Source organism: Schistocerca nitens, chromosome 10 (assembly GCF_023898315.1).
Source record: "Schistocerca nitens isolate TAMUIC-IGC-003100 chromosome 10, iqSchNite1.1, whole genome shotgun sequence".
Taxonomy (NCBI): domain Eukaryota; kingdom Metazoa; phylum Arthropoda; class Insecta; order Orthoptera; family Acrididae; genus Schistocerca; species Schistocerca nitens.
The window spans coordinates 63,161,224-63,175,624 of record NC_064623.1 but is presented as its reverse complement, the minus strand read 5'-3'; the positions used below and the strand labels follow the sequence as shown (position 1 = coordinate 63,175,624).

The window sequence follows — 14,401 nt, the reverse complement described above, 5'->3', positions numbered from 1 at the left end:
GAGTAGTTTTAACGGACTGGTTAAACTGTCGTGGAAAAAACCGATATAACCGAAAACTGGTTCTTTCACCGGTAACCGCCGTCGGTAGTGGGAGGTTGGACGCTTGCCAGGTCGAGCGGCGCCGCCTCGCCCCGCACAGAACCGAATATTTTGAGCGGTTTTACTGGGCTGGTTAAACTGGCGTGGGAAACACCGATATAACCGAAAACCGATTCTTTCAGCGGTAACCACCGTCGCCAGTGGAAGGTCGGACGCTTGCCAGGTCGGACGGCGCCGCCTCGCCCCGCACAGAACCGGATATTTTGAGCGGATTTAACATTCTGGTTAAACTCGCGTGGAAAAAACCGATATAATCGGAAACTGGTTCTTTAAGCGGTAACCACCGTCGCTATTGGGAGGTCGGACGCTTGCCAGGTCGGGCGGCGCCGACTCGCCCCGCAAATAACCGGTTAGTTTGAGCAATTTGTACGGACTGGTTAAACTGGCGTGGAAAAAACCGATATAACCGAAAACCGGTTCTTTCAGCGGTAACCACCGTCGCTAGCCCGAGGTCGGACGCTTGCCGGGCGGCGCCGCCTCGCCCTGCACAGAACCGGTTATTTTGAGCGGTTTGAACGTTCTGGTTAAACTGGCGTGGAAAAAACCGATATAACCGAAAACCAGTTCTTACAGCGGTAGCCACCGTCGCTAGTGGGAGGTCGGACGCGTGCCGGATCGGGCGGCGCCGCCTCGCCCCCCACAGAACCGGTTATTTTGAGCGGTTTTAACGATCTGGTTAAACTGGCGTGGAAAAAACCGATATAACCTAAACCCGGTTCTTTCAGCGGTAACCACCGTCGCTAGTGGCAGGTCGGACGCTTGCCGGGTCGGGCGGTGCCGCCTCGCCCCGCACAGAACCGGTTATTTTGAGCGGTTTTAACGGACTGGTTAAACTGTCGTGGAAAAAACCGATATAACCGAAAACTGGTTCTTTCAGCGGTAACCGCCGTCGGTGGTGGGAGGTCGGAACCTTGCCGGGTCGGGCGGCGCCGCCTCGCCCCGCACAGACGCACGCCAGCCGGCGAACAATAAAGCAGAGGCGCGGGGCGGGGGGTGGGGGAGGCGTGCCGTCCCCTGCCGCCCACGCAGCCCGTGTGTGGTGCGCGCTGATTGCGGCCCCCACGCAGAGCGGCCGAAACGCGCGTCCCTCGCAAGTCGGAGACACGCGAGTGACGGCGATTTCTCACGCCAGCGCTCCAGCCAGGCTACCGAATGGATGCGCAGAGCGTCTTTCTACATCTACATCTACATATATACTCCGCTTGCCACCAAGCGGTGTGTGGCGGAGCGCACAATTCGCGCCAAAGTCATATGTCTCCCCACTGCTCCACTCGCGGATCGCGAGAAGGAAAAACGACTGTCTGAACGCCTCAGTACGAGCTCTAACTTCCCTTTTCTTTGAATGATGGTCATTACACGATTTGATAGTTGGTGGTAATAATATATGCTCTACATCCTCGGTGAAGATTGGATTTCGGAATTTAGTGAGCAGCCCCTTCCGTTTAGCGCGCCGTCTATCTGCAAGTGTGTCCCACTTCAAACTTTCTATGAGATTTGTAACGCTCTCGCGATTGCTAAATGTACCAGTCACGAATCTTTCCGCTCTTCTTTGGACCTTCTCAATCTCTTGAATCAGACCCAACTGGTAAGGGTCCCATACAGATATACAATACTGTACGAACTAACGTATTGTAAGCAATTTCCTTTGTTGAAGGACTGCATCGCTTCAGGATTCTACCAATAAAACGCAATCTAGAGTCCCCTTACCCGTTACTTGTCTTATCTGATCATTCCACTTGAGATCATTTCGAATAGTCACACCCAAATACTTGACTGATGTTACCGCTTCCAAAGACTGATCATTTATTTTGTACTCGTACAACAATGGGGATTTTCGCCTTGTTATACGCAGTAGGTTGCACTTACTAATATTGAGAGATAACTGCCAGAGATTACACCACGCATTTATTTTCTGCAAATCCTCATTGATTTGTCCACAACATTCGTGTGATACTACTGTAGACTACAGCATCATCGGCAAATAGTCTAATGCCGTTGTCAGTACCATCAACCAGATCGTTTATGTAAATCGTAAAATGCAGAGGACCTATTACGCTACCCTGGGGCACACTCGAAGTTACTCTTGTTTCTGTTGAAGTTACCCCGTTCAGGACGACATACTGCTCCCTGTCTGTTACAAATCTTTCTATCCAACCGCATATGTCACTGCATAGACCGTAAGCGCGCAGTTTTTGTAGCAAGCGACATTGCGGAACTGAGTCGAACGCCTTTCGAAAGTCGAGAAATATGGCATCAACCTGGGAGCCGGTATCTAGAGGCTGTTGTATATCGTGTATATCTCGCATGACCGCTGTTTCCTAAAACCGTGCTACCTTCGGCAGATGAGCTTCTCAGAGTGTAGAAAGGTATTTATGTCTGAACACAGAATATGTTCCATGATTCTAGAACAATTCGATGTCAGTGAAATTGGCCGCTAATTATGTGCATCCGATTTTCTACCCTTTTTATAGATTGCTATGGCCTGGGCCTTCTTCCAGTCCCGTGGAACTTTCCGCTGTTCCAGTGATCTCTGATAGATGACCGATAAATGAAACTTCCTGGCAGATTAAAACTATGTGCCCGACCGAGACTCGAACTCGGGACTGGCAGAAGTAGAGCTGTGAGTACCGGGAGTGAGTCGTGCTTCGGTAGCTCAGATGGTAGAGCACTTGCCCGCGAAAGGCAAAGGTCCCGAGTTCGAGTCTCGGTCGGGCACACAGTTTTAATCTGCCAGGAAGTTTCATATCAGCGCACACTCCGCTGCAGAGTGAAAATCTTATTCTGGACGGATAAATGGTTCAAATGACTCTGAGCACTATGGGACTTAACATCTGAGGGCATCAGTCAAAAAAATGGTTCAAATGGCTCTGAGCACTATGGGACTCAACTGCTGAGGTCATTAGTCCCCTAGAACTTAGAACTAGGTAAACCTAACTAACCTAAGGACATCACAAACATCCATGCCCGAGGCAGGATTCGAACCTGCGACCGTAGCGGTCTTGCGGTTCCAGACTGCAGCGCCTTTAACCGCACGGCCACTTCGGCCGGCGGGCATCAGTCCCCTAGACTTAGAACTACTTAAACCTAACTAACCTAAGGACATCACATACATCCATGCCCGAGGCAGGATTCGAACCTGAGACCGTAGTGGTCGCGTGGTTCCAGACTGAAGCGCCTTGAACCGCTCGGCCACACCGGCCGGCATGACGGATAAGAATGGTGGTCCATTTGTGGCATTTTTTTTATTTTTATTTTTTTTTGGTCATCAGTCTACTGACTGGGTTGATGCGGCCCGCCACGAATTCCTTTCCTGTGCTAACCTCTTCATCTCAGAGTAGCACTTGCAACCTAAGTCCTCAATTATTTGCTTGACGTATTCCAATCTCTGTCTTCCTCTACAGTTTTTGCCCTCTACAGCTCCCTCTAGTACCATGGAAGTCATTTCCTCATGTCTTAGCAGATGTCCTATCATCCTGTCCCTTCTCCTTATCAGTGTTTTCCACATATTCCTTTCCTCTCCGATTCTGCGTAGAACCTCCTCATTCCTTACCTTATCAGTCCACCTAATTTTCAACATTCGTCTATAGCACCACATCTCAAATGCTTCGATTCTCTTCTGTTCCGGTTTTCCCACAGTCCATGTTTCACTACCATACAATGCTGTACTCCAGACGTACATCCTCAGAAATTTCTTCCTCAAATTAAGGCCGGTATTTGATATTAGTAGACTTCTCTTTGCCAGAAATGCCTTTTTTGCCATAGCGAGTCTGCTTTTGATGTCCTCAAAAAAATGGTTCAAATGTCTCTGAGCACTATGGGACTTAACATCTATGGTCATCAGTCCCCTAGGACTTAGAACTACTTAAACCTAACTATCCTAAGGACATCACACAACACCCAGTCATCACGAGGCAGAGAAAATCCCTGACCCCGCCGGGAATCGCACCCGGCAACTCGGGCGTGGGGAGCGAGAATTGATGTCCTCCTTGCTCCGTCAGTCATTGGTTATTTTACTGCCTAGGTAGCAGAATTCCTTAACTTCATTGACTTCGTGACCATCAATCCTGATGTTAAGTTTCTCGCTGTTCTCATGTCTACTACTTCTCATTACCTTCGTCTTTCCCCGATTTACTCTCAAACCATACTGTGTACTCATTAGACTGTTCATTCCGTTCAGCAGATCATTTAATTCTTCTTCCCTTTCACTCAGGATAGCAATGTCATCAGCGAATCGTATCATTGATATCCTTTCACCTTGTATTTTAATTCCACTCCTGAACCTTTCTTTTATTTCCATCATTGCTTCCTCGATGTACAGATTGAAGAGTAGGGGCGAAAGGCTACAGCCTTGTCTTACACCCTTCTTAATACGAGCACTTCGTTCTTGATCGTCCACTCTTATTATTCCCTCTTGGCTGTTGTACATATTGTATATGACCCGTTTCTCCCTATAGCTTACCCCTACTTTTTTCCGAATCTCGAACAGCTTGCACCATTTTATATTGTCGAACGCTTTTTCCAGGTCGACAAATCTTATGAAAGTGTCTTGATTTTTCTTTAGCCTTGCTCCCATTATTAGCTGTAACGTCAGAATTGCCTCTCTCGTCCCTTTACTTTTCCTAAAGCCAAACTGATCGTCACCTAGCGCATTCTCAATTTTCTTTTCCATTCTTCCGTATATTATTCTTGTAAGCAGCTTCGATGCATGAGCTGTTAAGCTGATTGTGCGATAATTCTCGCACTTGTCAGCTCTTGCCGTCTTCGGAATTGTGTGGATGATGCTTTTCCGAAAGTCACATGGTATGTCGCCAGACTCATATATTCTACACACCAACGTGAATAGTCGTTTCGTTGCCACTTCCCCCAATGATTTTAGAAATTCTGATGGAATATTATCTCTCCCTTCTGCCTTATTTGACCGTAAGTTCTCCAAAGCTCTTTTAAATTCCGCTTCTAATACTGGATCCCCTATCTCTTCTAAATCGACTCCTGTTTCTTCTTCTATCACATCAGACAAATCTTCACCTTCATAGAGGCTTTCAATGTATTCTTTCCACCTATCTGCTCTCTCCTCTGCATTTAACAGTGGAATTCCCGTTGCACTTTTGTTACCACCGTTGCTTTTAATGTCACCAAAGGTTGTTTTGACTTTCCTGTATGCTGAGTCTGTCCTTCCGACAATCATATCTTTTTCGATGTCTTCACATTTTTCCTGCAGCCATTTCGTCTTAGCTTCCCTGCACTTCCTATTTATTTCATTCCTCAGCGACTTGTATTTCTGTATTCCTGATTTTCCCGGGACATGTTTGTACTTCCTCCTTTCATCAATCAACTGAAGTATTTCTTCTGTTACCCATGGTTTCTTCGCAGCTACCTCCTTTGTACCTATGTTTTCCTTCCCAACTTCTGCGATGGCCCTTTTTAGAGATGTCCATTCCTCTTCAACTGTACTGCCTACTGCGCTATTCCTTATTGCTGTATCTATAGCGTTAGAGAACTTCAAACGTATCTCGTCATTCCTTAGTACTTCCGTATCCCACTTCTTTGCGTATTGATTCTTCCTGACTAATGTCTTGAACTTCAGCCTACTCTTCATCACTACTACATTGTGATCTGAGTCTATATCTGCTCCTGGACACGCCTTACAATCCAGTATCTGATTTCGGAATCTCTGTCTGACCATGATGTAATCTAATTGAAATCTTCCCGTATCTCCCGGCCTTTTCCAAGTGTACCTCCGGCTCCTGTGATTCTTGAACAGGGTATTCGCTATTACTAGCTGAAACTTGTTACAGAACTCAATTAGTCTTTCTCCTCTTTCAATCCTCGTCCCAAGCCCATATTCTCCTGTAACCTTTTCTTCTACTCCTTCCCCTACAACTGCATTCTAGTCGCCCATGACTATTAGATTCTCGTCCCCCTTTACATACTGCATTACCCTTTCAATATCCTCATACACTTTCTCTATCTGTTCATCTGCAGCTTGCGACGTCGGCATGTATACCTGAACTATCGTTGTCGGTGTTGGTCTGCTGTCGATTCTGATTAGAACAACCTGGTCACTGAACTGTTCACAGTAACACACCATCTGCCCTACCCTCCTATTCATAACGAATCCTACACCTGTTATACCATTTTCTGCTGCTGTTGATATTACCCGATACTCATCTGACCAGAAATCCTTGTCTTTCTTCCACTTCACTTCACTGACCCCTACTATATCTAGATTGAGCCTTTGCATTTCGCTTTTCAGATTTTCTAGTTTCCCTACCACGTGCAAGCTTCTGACATTCCACGTGGCGTAGAACGTTATCCTTTCGTTGATTATTCAATCTTTTTCTCATGGTAACCTCCCCCTTGGCAGTCCCCTCCCGGAGATCCGAATGGGGGACTATTCCGGAATCTTTTGCCAATGGAGAGATCATCATGACACTTCTTCAATTACAGGCCACATGTCCTGTGGATACACGTTACGTGTCTTTAATGCAGTGGTTTCCATTGCCTTCTGCATCCTCATGTCGTTGATCATTGCTGATTCTTCCGCCTTTAAGGGCACTTTCCCACCCCCAGGACAAGAGAGTGCCCTGAACCTCTATCCGCTCCTCCGCCCTCTTTGACAAGGCCGTTGGCAGAATGAGAATGAGGCTGGCTTCTTATGCCGGAAGTCTTCGGCCGCCAATGCTGATTATTTAACAAAATTTAGGCAGTGGCGGGGATCGAACCCGGGACGGAGGACGTTTTGATTATGAATCAGAGACGCAACCCCTTTCTTTTTCTTTTTTTTTTTCTTTTTTCATTTTGTTCGTTGTTGATCGTTGTGTTGGGTCGTTGCGGACGTCGCAAGACATCCTGTTCAAGTTCGGTGGTTGATCCTTCCACTCAGTTTTTTATTACAGAGGCCAAGCGGCTCTCTGACCGAACACGCTGAGCTACCGTGCCGGCTGTCCTAGAGCACAGGTCTATTACCCGTACAGTCAGCAAAAGAAGGTATCGAATTATTTGTAGCGTTCATATATTTTACGTACGACCAAAATTTTTTGGGGTTATTTTTAGAATCTGCAGATAAAATATTGCTTTCAAATTCGTTAAAAGAATCTCTCACTGTCTTTCCGACTGATGACGCTCTGCTGCTTATGTGTCTCTCATGGGTGCCATACAAACAAGGAAAAAATGTAAAAGAAAACGACAATACTACACTAGTGAGCAAAACTCCAGCGATAATTCCTGACATGGTCACTCGCGCGGATGACAGATGTCACCTACACCATAAACACGGTACTCGGACACTTTCAAACCAGTAAATGAATGAAACTTCCTGGCAGATTAAAACTGTGTGCCCGACCGAGACTCGAACTCGGGACCTTTGCCTTTCGCGGGCAAGTGCTCTACCAACTGAGCTACCGAAGCACGACTCACGCCCGGTCCTCACAGGTTTACTTCTGCCAGTATCTCGTCTCCTACACACAGTTTTAATCTGCCAGGAAGTTTCACATCAGCGCACACTCTGCTGCAGAGTGAAAATCTCATTCAGTAAATGAATGATTTTAGAACTGTTTCGTGGAAATCTAAACATCGTACGCTTAATATACAAATGCAGCAAGATCTACACAAGGTGATAAATATTTTTGGTTGTACTTCTCAGATAGCAGAGCAGTCAACTTGTCATTCTCTCCACGAACACCTCTATGAAGGATACTACCGACCTCCGACATCTCAAGTGCAACTTGTATCAGTTTTCGCCCATGCACAAGTAGCACGATTCCAGTCCTTTGCTCTTGGAGTTATCCCATAACTGCTAAACTCCCTCTAGAATGTCTCAGATATCCACACAGATATAACAAAACAATGAAAGTTACAGGATGACAATTATTGAACTGTATGAAAGAAACGTAAATTACATCTACATCTACATCTACATCCATACTCCGCAAGCCACCCGACGGTGTGTGGCGGAGGGTACCCTGAGTACCTCTATCGGTTCTCCCTTCTATTCCAGTCTCGTATTGTTCGTGGAAAGAAAGATTGTCGGTATGTCTCTGTGTGGGCTCTAATCTCTCTGATTTTATCCTCATGGTCTCTTCGCGAGATATACGTATGAGGGAGCAGTATACTGCTTGACTCCTCGGTGAAGGTATGTTCTCGAAACTTCAACAAAAGCCCGTACCGAGCTACTGAGCGTCTCTCCTGCAGTTCTTCCACTGGAGTTTACCTATCATTTCCGTAACGCTTTCGCGATTACTAAATGATCCTGTAATGAAGCGCGCTACTCTACGTTGGATCTTCTATCAACCCTATCTGGTACGGATACCACACTGCTGAGCAGTATTCAAGCAGTGGCTGAACAAGCGTACTGTAACCTACTTCCTTTGTTTTCGGATTGCATTTCCTTAGGATTCTTCCAATGAATCTCAGTCTGGCATCTGCTTTACCGACGATCAACTTTATATGATCATTCCATTTTAAATCACCCCTAATGCGTACTCCCAGATAATTTATGGAATTAACTGCTTCCAGTTGCTTACCTGCTCTATTGTAGTTAAATGATAAAGAATATTTCTTTCTATGTATTCGCAGCACATTACACTTGTCTACATTGAGATTCAATTGTCATTCCCTGCACCATGCGTCAATTCACTGCAGATCCTCCTGCATTTCAGTACAATTTTCCATTGTTGCAACATCTCGATATACCACAGCATCATCCGCAAAAAGCCTCAGTGAACTTCCGATGTCATCCACAAGGTCATTTATGTATATTGTGAACAGCAACGGTCCCATGACACTCCCCTGCGGCACACCTGAAATCACTCTTACTTCAGAAGACTTCTGTCCAATGCGAATGACATGCTGCGTTCTGTTATCTAGGAACTCTTCAATGCAATCACACAATTGTTTCGATAGTCCATATGCTCTTACTTTGTTCATTAAACGACTGTTGGGAACTGTATCGAACGCCTTGCGGAAGTCAAGAAACACGGCATCTACCTGGGAACCCGTGTCTATGGCCCTCTAAGTCTCATGGACGAATAGCGCGAGCTGGGTTTCACACGATCGTCTTTTTCGAAACCCATGCTGATTCCTACAGAGCAGATTTCTAGTCTCCAGAAAAGTTATTATACTCGAACATAATACGTGTTCCAAAATTCTACAACTGATCGACGTTAGAGATATAGATCTGTAGTTCTACACAATTGTTCGACGTCCCTTCTTGAAAACGGGGATGACCCGTGCCATTTTCCAATCATTTGGAACGCTACGCTCTTCAAGAGACCTACGGTACACCGCTAAAAGAAGGGGGGCAAGTTCCTTCGCGTACTCTCTGTAAAATCGAACTGGTATCCCATCATGTCCAGCGGCCTTTCCTCTTTTGAGCGATTTTAATTGTTTCTCTATCCCTCTGTCGTCTATTTCGATATCTACCATTTTGTCATCTGTGCGACAATCTAGATAACGAACTACAGTGCAGTCTTCCTCTGTGAAACAGCTTTGGAAAAAGACATTTAGTATTTCGGCCTTTAGTCTATCATCCTCTGTTTCAGTACCATTTTGATCACAGAGTGTCTGGAAATTTTGTCTCAGATATCCACACAGATATAACAAAACAATGAAAGTTACAGGATGACAATTATTGAACTATATGAAAGAAAGGGAAGGGAGTGAGACAGGGTTGTAGCCTCTCCCCGATGCTATTCAATCCGTATATTGAGGAAGCAGTAAAGGAAACAAAAGAAAAGTTCGGAGTAGGTATTAAAACTCATGGAGAAGAAGTAAAAACTTTGAGGTTCGCCGATGACATTGTAATTCTGTCAGAGACAGCAAAGGACTTGGAAGAGCAGTTGAACGGAATGGACAGTGTCTTGAAAGGAGGATATAAGACGAACATCAACAAAAGCAAAACGAGGATAATGGAATGTAGTCAAATTAAATCGGGTGATGTTGAGGGGATTAGATTAGGAAATGAGACACTTAAAGTAGTAAAGGAGTTTTGCTATTTAGGGAGTAAAATAACTAATGATGGTCGAAGTAGAGAAGATATAAAATGTAGACTGGCAATGGCAAGGAAATCGTTTCTGAAGAAGAGAAATTTGTTAACATCGAGTATAGATTTAAGTGTCAGGAAGTCGTTTCTGAAAGTATTTGTATGGAGTGTAGCCATGTATGGAAGTGAAACATGGACGATAACCAGTTTGGACAAGAAGAGAATAGAAGCTTTCGAAATGTGGTGCTACAGAATAATGCTGAAGATAAGGTGGGTAGATCACGTAACTAATGAGGAGGTATTGAATAGGATTGGGGAGAAGAGAAGTTTGTGGCACAACTTGACTAGAAGAAGGGATCGGTTGGTAGGACATGTTGTGAGGCATCAAGGAATCACAAATTTAGCGTTGGAGGGCAGCGTGGAGGGTAAAAATCGTAGAGGGAGACCAAGAGATGAATACACTAAGCAGATTCAGAAGGATGTAGGCTGCAGTAGGTACTGGGAGATGAAGAAGCTTGCACAGGATAGAGTAGCATGGAGAGCTGCATCAAACCAGTCTCAGGACTGAAGACCACAACAACAACAACATGAAAGAAACGTAAATTAGTTACAAACTACGACGTGCAGACACTTTATTCGATATGTAAACGTCACCATGAAACGTTCGATATGCCTGCCATCATTGGCGATGATGTGGCGCAGACGAATAGCGAAATTCTGCAGTACCCGGAATATCGATGCTGTCGATGGCCTCGTGAATGGCTGCCTTCAGCTCAGCAATGGTTTTGAGGTTATTGCTGTACACCTTGTCTTCAATAAAGACCCACAAAAACGAGTCGCAAGTATTCAGATCCGGAAAATACGGCGGCCGATCGACTCACATGCCAGCGGGCGTGCTTCTCCAGGAGATCAAACGCTCTCCTGCTTCGATGGGGTCGAGCTCCATCTTGCATGAACCACATTTTGTCGAAATCGGGATCACTTTGGCTAATGGGGATCAAACCATCCTCCAAAACTTTCACGTACCGTTCGGCAGTCACCGTGCCAATTTGGCTTGTTGACGAACCCATCCAAATGAAAGTGGGCTTCGTTTTAAACCGAACCATATTCACGTACTAATTCCCATGAGGTTCCGCGGCCAGCCATGTAGTTTGACTGTCCTAACGCAAACCGTTCAGACGTTATGACGATTTTATTTCGTTTAGTTCAATAATTGTGACCTTGTATGATGTCTGTGGGCAACGGCCTTGCCGCAGTGGATACACCGGTTCCCGTGAGATCACCGAAGTTAAGAGCTGTCGGGCGTGGTCGGCACTTGGATGGGTGACCATCCTGGCCGCCATGCGCTGTTGCCACTTTTCGGGGTGCACTCACAAGGGGAGGCCGCCAATTGTGAAATTCAGATTCGATTCATACTGCGCATAATAAAAGCTCATGGCCAGAGGTGTAATGTGGCAAAGCACCAAGATGACTTCTCAGCCATTGTCGAGAAAATCGACAGTTAAAAGAAACCGTTGCCGTGAAATACTCTCTACGTTTCATAATCTTCCACAGCGTCGTGGCGCAGCGGTAAGCGCTGGGGTTTGTAATCCGAAGGTCGCAGGATCGAATCTCGCACCAAGCAATTTTTTTTTTTTAGTATTTGTTTTTTGTAATTCAAATATATATATATATATATATATATATATATATATATATATATATATATATATATATAATACCCGGCAGTCAGTTGCAACAACTATGCATATAATAAGTTGTTGAAAGTCGTTTGTCGTGGAAAAACTGGCGACTTCGAACATCATTATGTTTTCCGCAAACAAAGTTGTATTTCACAAATTTTATTAATTTTCTTCATAATGTTAACCACGTATAGTTAACGGAAGACGTAGAAACGATATTCCGAAACGAATACGTATAGCGTAAGTCAAACGTTCGAATTAGAATAGAGACGCCACGAACACAAATTCGCTGTGGCAGGTATGAAATATAAACTCTTGTTACTCGCTCGTTACACGGAAAAATGGAGGCGGTACAATTGGAGAGCGATCCGCCTTCACCAACATGCATAAGCAATTCATTAATAGTTTATATATTTGAATTACAAAAAACTAATAATAAAAAAATTGCATGGCGCGAGATTCGATCCGGCGACCTTCGGATTACGTACCCGAGCGCTTACCGCTGCGCCACGACGCTGTAGAAAACCATTAATCGTAGAGAGCATTTCACCGGAACGGTTTCTTTTAACTGTCGATTTTCTCGACAACGGCTGAGAAGTGCATTTTGGTGCTTTGCCACATTACACCTCTGGCCATGAGCTTTTATTATGCGCAGTATGAATCGAATCTGAATTTAACAATTGGCGGCCTCCCCTTGTCAGCCTCGTGATGACAACTGAGGAGTTACTCGACCGATTAGTAGTGGATTCGGTCAAGAATATCATCATAACGACCGGGAGAGCGGTGTGCTGACCCCACGCCCCTCCTATCAGCATCCTCCCCTGAGGATGACACGGCGATCGGATGGTCCCGGTAGACCACTCGTGGCCTGCAGACGGAGTGCTTGTATGATGTCTATAACATCAGTTTCCTTAGCATTCCTTTCCCTAGACAAGTTACCACGAATTTCATCGATACCTACATTAGTACATGTTGCTGTAATGGCCATGATATTTTCATCCCAAAGAACTTCGCAACCTTTACTCCTCTCCTTGTTTTGGATCCAGATAAATGCATAATAACATAACAACATCTGGTTCTAAATGTGGTAGGATATTTACTTTTCTCCCATTTGGCTATTCCATCGTTTCCTAAAAGAAATACGTCCTCTTAAATTACTTCTTCCTGTGATTTATGTTCATCATTTTCTGACACTTCTTGTTCCGTTCCTGAATTGTGGTCACTTTCATAAATACAACCCCCGTTTTCTGAGTCAACCACATCACTGTCAAGACGTTCTCATTCAGCTCATGGAACTATCCCAGCTATACATCAGAATCTCTGTCTTAAGTTATTTCACGTTTGACATTTATTCCACAAATTAAAAACATAGAGAATACTCACTTTTCGTAGGAAGTATTCTAGGCAAAAAGCAAATTAACTGCAGTTAATTTCGATATACCTAAAATTGCGCACATGAAAGTTAGATTGACTCTAGGAAAGCAGTAAAGTAACATATACTAAGGTGTTTTTTTTTTTTTCAGACTGTAGCAGTAGTGCTCCTGCGGAGACAAAGTGTCCTCGAAAATATAATACCGTTTCATAAACAATGCAAGTTGCGCAACGGAAAGACAATGATGAGCGAAAGGAGAAGTACTGAAAATGGCGCGAACTCAGTCCAGCCCAGTCTGACAGAACAGAGCAGGAAAATTATGGTGATGGCAAGTGTCATCCGCTTCAGTAACGCATAGCTATAGACGAAAGTAACTACCGCATGATGTGTCACTGCCCAGAAACATAGCTCGATGAAACTTGGACCATACACTATGTGATCAAAAATATCCGGACACCTGGTTGAACCAGGTACTTGTATGAGCTCATTAATGCGAAATGTGCCTCATCGATATTATAGTGATGGCTCTAAGCACTAAGGGACTTAACATTTCAGGTCATCAGTCCCCTAGACTAAGAACTACATAAACCTAACTAATGTAAGGACATCACACACATCCATGCCCGAGGCAGGATTCGAACCTGCGACCGTAGCAGCAGAGCGGTTCTGGACTGAAGCGCCTAGAACCGCTCGGTCACAATGGCCGGCTGTTATAGTGATAGACTGTTTTTGCGTTCTAAGAAGTGCACAATTTTACATTTCTTAGCATTTAAAATATGGGAACAACCTTTGCACGGGTCTAAAATCGTGGTCGGTGTGTGTTAATTTTCAATCTTCCATTTAATTTTCATTCGAGACTGTCTCTATCGGGTATGAATTGGAGTATGGAGTTCCCGAAGCCGTTATTGTCACATTAGTATCAAAAATTCTAGTTAACTGCTCCTTAAAATTGGATACACCGAAAAACGTTTTTGTGAGGGCGCAGTTTATGAGTAATATTCATTAATTAAAACTTCCGTGCTGAATTGCCGTGATCCATATGTAAAACTTCTCCTTCCTGACGTTTCGTTGCCGGCTGCGGGCAACATCTCCTTCTGAGGTGAGTCGGCGACTGGCTGCTAGGCGCTGGAGGTCCCGCTTATATAGAGCATTTAGATAGCGCCACCACTCGTCACGTGCTTTCGACTTTAAAACTATCTCTGGCTAGTGCCATCTCTCTCGATTACAGATAATCGATTGTCACTTCGTTTGTACAAAGTCGACCGCCAT

At 44.8% G+C, this 14,401-nt stretch overlaps 1 protein-coding gene and 1 pseudogene across 1 annotated transcript in view; one reads left to right on the top strand and one right to left on the bottom strand.

Moving 5' to 3' along the window:
- The window catches only part of LOC126209870 (transcription factor HES-1-like), a 438,054-nt gene that overhangs the window by 327,153 nt on the left and 96,500 nt on the right, over nt 1-14,401 (bottom strand). The gene's annotated exons all lie outside the window — the stretch shown is intronic.
- Nucleotides 11,316-11,433, top strand: LOC126210971 (5S ribosomal RNA; annotated as a pseudogene).